Consider the following 6,799-nt stretch of genomic DNA (forward strand, 5'->3'; position numbering starts at 1 on the left):
TTTTAATAAATTAATATATGTTGAATGTAGTAGTAAAATACGTAATACTCCCGACAAAAGAATTTAAATTTTGAACATATAGAACAACAATATTAATAGCCATAAATTCCTAAAAATTTAATCTCCTAAAATAGATATAAAAGATGCTTACCTGAAAAGATAATTTTTAATAATTTATATTTTTAAATGGCAAAATGTGTTTTTTTTTTCAAATTCAATAGGCCAAACCAAATCTTAAACAGTTTTTTTTTTAATTTTACAAATAAGATTAGGATTAAAAGTTTACCAATTAATCTCTTTAATTGATAATTATATCTATCTATATATATATCTAAATGAAACACATTACATTGTTTTTAAATTTACTTGTAAAATAAAAAAAAATTCTATTAGTGTATTAAATACTAGGCATTTATTTCATCCTCTAACTTTAAAAAGAAAATTATTTTAATCATCAATTTAATATTTTTAGCCCTTAAACTTGTACTATTTATTAAATCACCTCTAAGATGGATGTGAAAGTTAACTAATGTAAACAATCCAAAAGAGGTAAGGAGGGATCTTGGCCACATGGTTAAAATGATTATATTGCAATATTAGCCCCCTTAAAATTTACCAATTCAATTTAGCCTTATTATCATAGATTCTTTTGGTTAAACCCTCAACCAAATTATATTTTATCTTAGCCCCTCCAACCAAAATGTTTTTTTTTTTTTTGCTTCATCCTTGTTATATATTATTATATGAATGTATGTAATAAAAATGATGGATGACCCATTCGAATACCCAAAAAGTTAGAGGTTGTCGTTGTCCCAACAGCGGTCAACCTTGGCAATTATCAATTTTCTTCCTTTCCTTTTCCCTTACATGTAGAAAACCCATTAATGATTCAAGGAAATCTATAGTTTTTCCTTTAATTACAAGCTGAACTTCCCCCAAGAAATTTTTTTTTTAAGAGCTTGAGTCATGGAATCAAATTTAAAAAATTAATCCAAATCAATTATCCTTTGACTGTAAATCGTTTTTAATCCCAGGAATAATTTTATTAAATAAAATCATTGAAATTATTCACTCTAGAATTGGGACCAACCATACCAAATACCTTTGAAATTATCTAACCAATAAAAGGAGATTCTTTTGAAAAATTGAAGTCCAAATTAAATAAATATAAAAATAACTCTTAAATTAAATTAAATAAACTTAATTATCTAAAAAAATGTTTCAAATGAATGCGTATGTTTGTTTATCAGGAGGTTTCCAAAAAAATACTAAATATGTGCATTCATTTCGAAACTTTTTTTTTTAGATAATTACATTTATTTTTTTAAAATTAAGAGTTATTTTTTTAATTGCATGTACGATTTATTTATTTTATTATTTTTACATGTAATTATTTTATTGGGTTACCTGGATAATAGATTACATCTCATTATTATTTTCATTAAATTTGTTAAAAAAAACAATTTGAAAAAAAGAATAAAAGTTGATGGTCAAAAAAGACACAAAAATATAATTAGGATTATTTTAACAAAAAATGTAATCGCTATAGGTAAAATTTATCATTAAACCTTTTTTTTATTATATGTGAACAACTCCATCTAAAGCTTTCCTTTATGAGAATATGCTTGAAAACTTATTAATATTTTAGCCTTAAATGATTAGTGTCCCGTAGAATTTGAGTAAAATCTTATATATAGAGAGAGAGAAGCCGTATCTCATCTTCATTGGTTACTAAAACATTTTCATGTTTTAGGTTTGACAGTTGAGTTGTTGATATACAAAGGTGAATCCCAAAGGGGTTGGCAGGGTCTTGGTCCCCCATAATGAAACATTGTTGTTTTAGTTCTTTAGAAAATTTTAAAATTTTAAATTAGTAAAGGTAAAATTGTACTTTGACCCATTAAAAATTTAAAAATTTAATTTAATTCTTTAAAAATTATAAAGACATAGAATATTAAAAATTAAAATTTCATTTCAGCCCCTTAATTTTTTTTTCTGGCCTTGCCCTTGTTGACATAAGCAAAATTAATTTAACAAAAATAAAAGAAGGGGTGAATTGCATATTATTAATTAAGAAACAAAATATTGTGAATTGCATATTAAAAATTAATAAACAAAATATATTGGTTTTTTAGTTAAAATTACATATTTTTAATTAAAATAATAAATTTTACAAGGAAATGCCAACAAATTTAAAACCTAATGATTGCCACTAGCTTGTTGGCAAATTATTCTTCAAGAGAACATGGAATAAATTTGTAATTTTATAAAAATTAAAGGGAAAATAAAAGATATGGTTAAAATTGGCTAAATTAGCCATATCTGCCATTTTTTTAAATGGGTCAAATAGACCATTTTTTTAATATTTAAAGAAATAGATCGATTTTAAAGAGAATATGAAAAACGCATCTAGCTGTACGCGCTTTCTGTATAGTTGGTAGAAAAGCTCGTACAGCTGGGCAAGCTTTCTACACATTATTCAGGAGCGCTTGTTCAGTTGGATGAGCTCTTACTGGCATGTAAGGGAAAGCGCGTCCAACTGGACGTGATTTCTTTGGAATTTTTAGAAAATGCATCTAGTTAGGGGCGTTTTTCCTAACATGTCAACAAAAGTTCGTCCAGCTAAACACGTTTTCACACATTCTCTAAAAAATCGACTTATTTTCTTAAATATTAAAAAAACGACTTATTTAATCCGTTAAAAAACCATACATATATACACAATTTAAGCTTAAAAGCTAATTAGAGCCAAAAAAGACCTTTTCATATCCGAAGTTTTGTAACCCATGATGTCATAAGCAGCTTTCAAGATTTATAGTCAGACTGACATAATTTATTTATTATATTTCCATTTCCAATGTTGATCATACGAATAATATAGGTTAGGTTGTACAGCAATGTTGGATATTATTTTCTTTTCAAAGAAATCTTTATAATGGGTTGCAAACATCTCACACTTAATATATATATATTAAGATTCTTGACCCTTTTATTTTCTAAAACTTTGAATTCTTAAGAATGAAAAACAAAAAAGTAAAAGATTTTGACCATATATTCTTATACACATAAGTAGAATATCAACCACCATAATAATAATAATAGTAATAATAATACACTCTTTCATGCATGTTAAATTTAGTGAGTTACTTGATATTAAATTTAGAGATTTTGTTTAGTATTTTTAAATGATTCAAATTATATATATTTTTAGAGAAAGTAATCGAGTTAATGATGATATAATAATAATTACGTTTTCAAGACCTTAAGGAAGATGTATTTACATGCAACCTTGAATAAAATTTTTCAAAAGCTATATAATAATTGTGTTGGAATAATTTAGCCTTGATTAGTCTAATATAATTTTATCCTTCTTGTACCAAAAAAAATAAAATAATAAACCAATAGCATGGATTTCTTCTCGATTTAGACAGTGAAAGACTTTATTTTTACTTTTACATTTGTCTTTAAATCTCGTAATTTCTTTACTGATAATTGTCAATCATAATCACAAAAAATAAAATTTGTCACCTCAAAATTAATCACGACAAAAAAATTACGAAGTTATTGAAGAAAAATCTAATTAGACCATCAACAATGATTAATCTTTTTTGCAATAGTTCATTTCAACCATATTTACGTGACGTGATCAACCATTACTGCGTCCAATTTCTTTCTTCCTTCATCAGCCACAGAATTGATGGTTAAATTATATGGGATTAATACATCATGTTTTAATTTCGCTTCAACAGTCAATTACGTGCATGAGTTTTTGTATCTTATGTTCAGGAATAAAGTAAGAAAATTTTTATGATAATAAAAATATAATTTTACTATTTTAATAGTCTACATATTTATAATTTTTAAATGATTAAATCAAATTTTTATTATTTTTAAGAGGCTAAAGTACAATTTTAAGGGAGACCAGGACCTCTGCCACCCCCTAGCTACGCTCCTACTTAAGTACTTGAGTTTAATTTCAATATTTAAATTGGTATTAAGACCAAATGACATCATGTGGCTTAAAGACATGTGTGCTCTAGTAAAAGAAACATAAGTACTTAATTGGGGTAAAAAATAGTTTAGGTACCAAATTAAATGATGAAGCCAAACTCAGGTACTGGAACAAAAAAAGCACAAGTATCTAATTGGAAAAAAAAGCACAAGGTACTAAATTATACATTGAAACCAATTTCAAGTACTAAATAGTATATTAACCCAAATAGACTATATCATCGCACAATAACAATGGGCTAAAACAGGTCCACAATGGTTTGCATGTGGCCTTCGACTGACTTTTCGTATCCATACGTACGGTACATATACAATGCATATCAACGTGCAATTTCCTGTCATGTGCCGTTGAATTTTTATACCCATTATTAATAGCTCTAGGTCCCATTCTCTTTACATATTCCAAATTTAGTTTTTTTTTTAATTCCAATAATTCAATTTCTCTAATAATTGAAATCCAATAAATAAAATTATTCATCAGTCAGGAGTGAATTTAGAAATCTTTTTTAGGGTTGTAATTAAATTGTATATTTTTACAATAGTAAAAGTATAATTTCACTATTTTTATATATATATTTATAATTTTTAAAAGATTAAATTAAATTTTTATCATTTTTAGAAGGGTAAAATACAATTTTATCTTTATTAATTTAAATATTTTTAAATTTTTAAATAAAAAATACTCACTTTAAAAAAATACTTAAACAGTATCGAAGAAATTTATAATCCCAAATTCAACATTTTTATTTATTGATTTGATTTTTTATGCGTGTAAAATTATCACATGAGTAATTTGCTTAATTTTAAAATGCCATATAACCAATTTTAACAGAACTCAATTGGACAAAAGACTAGACAGACTGAGTTCCTTGGGATTAAATTTCAAATACAATAAAGTATAAGGATTAGGAGCACAAATAGACCTTATTAATAAATACGTTTGACCCAATCAAAAATTTCTTTTTGTCTATTTTATATTTAATTTTTGGTCCTTCTAGACTGCTTTAGAGACATAGCGGTCAAATGGTCTCATCTCTCTTAATGTGCTTTAGCTTCGGAATCCTTTTAATAGCCATTGGATTTCAAGTTCGAACTACTACGTCCGTATAAGTTTCAGTTGCTTCTGAATATCACCTTCTATATATACCCCCAAAATCACACGGCGATCCAACACTACCCCTTTAAAGTAATCCTATATTTTCGTTTCCTGTTTAAACCCTTTTTATCATTTGATATGGAAAATGGTCGACAGCCAATGAAAGTTGTGATCATCAACACCAAGTACGTGAAGACGGATGCCACCAGTTTAAGTCCGTCGTACAAGAGCTGACCGGCAGAGATTCGAAGGTTGCGACCAACTCGCCGAGGCCGAGAAGCCGGTTTTACGAGGAACAAGTGAAGAAGAAAGAACAGGCCGGGGTTCAGACAGCTGCAGGGGTCGGAAGTAGTACTTCTTCTAGACCGGGGGATTCGATTTTGATGAAAAATTTATCGTTCAAGGAGTTGGAAAGGTTGTTAAAAGAGATGCCTCCGGGGGATTATTTATGGTGGAATATGGATTGATGTTGCACGAATTTTATAACCCATAGTTTTCAGGTAGGAGGGAAGGCTAAATTATTTTGATCTATAGCTAGAATGGCTGCTGCTGCTGCAGTGGTGTGTTTTTATACTAATAATTGCAGGGACAGCAGCAAGCCATTCTAATTATGGATTAATTTAGTTATTCCTTGTATTATTCATTCATTATTTTTTATGCTATATATATCCCAAGTATAATTCTATTTTCTTTCCTTTGAGCATATACTGTTAAACATAAACAAGTAGATGACATGAAGCGAGCCGCGAATCTAGAATCTATATAAAGTTTAGTAAAATTTTTAATTAGTAATGATAAAAGTGTATTTTAATTTTAAAAATAATAAATATTTAATTAAATATTTAAAAATTATAAAAATAAATATTATTAAAATAATAAAATTATATTTTTACTACAATTTAATTTCGATAGTACTTTGCCCATGCATGAAGCATGATAGTGATTAAGTGGGTGCATGGGCTAGTTTAAGCACTCGTGTTGCTTGTCTGAATGTACATAGCCTTCGCCTTTATTTCATACTTGTATAGCTCTGATATAGACAATAACCAGTCGTTTGGATTGTTGCCGTTTCTTGTTCATAGCCTCCCCTTACAATGATTTTTCCTTACCACACCGTTTGGATTCTGAAGCCGGCGTCGGGAACCTCTTCCGACCAAGCCGCAGCTGGCCGTCAACCTCTCCCCTCCCCTGGTGCTCCCGTCTTTTTCCTCGTTCACCGGTCATTTTTCCGGCATCAAGAGGATCAAAACTGAAACTTTTTAGTGTTCGAATGTTCAGGAATGCTAGTATATAGACACTGAGTAAAGCATTTTGCGTATATATGGGCATTTGAGTTCAATAAATTGTCTTCTTTTATGGATTAATAAAACATTATGCTTTTAATTTTTTACAATTTGGTACATAGACCGTGTACAATTTTTTTATTTTATAAATAGTTTTAAAAATTGTCATGCATTTTTTAAAATACTTTTTTTTCAATATTACACTATACTAACACGCCTGTCAGCCTCTAACATTGTTTATAGAACTAAAAACTTCACTAAATACTAAATATTATTCCTTAAATTTTTATATAAAATTTATAAAAACTAATTTTTTGAACATTAATCTCCTTATAGGTAGGTTCTTATCATATCTGCTCTTTTTGATACAATGCTTAATGTCGAAACCATCCCTCGATTTTAAAAAAAA

The sequence above is a fragment of the Gossypium hirsutum genome, chromosome A01 (assembly GCF_007990345.1).
Source record: "Gossypium hirsutum isolate 1008001.06 chromosome A01, Gossypium_hirsutum_v2.1, whole genome shotgun sequence".
Lineage (NCBI taxonomy): Eukaryota > Viridiplantae > Streptophyta > Magnoliopsida > Malvales > Malvaceae > Gossypium > Gossypium hirsutum.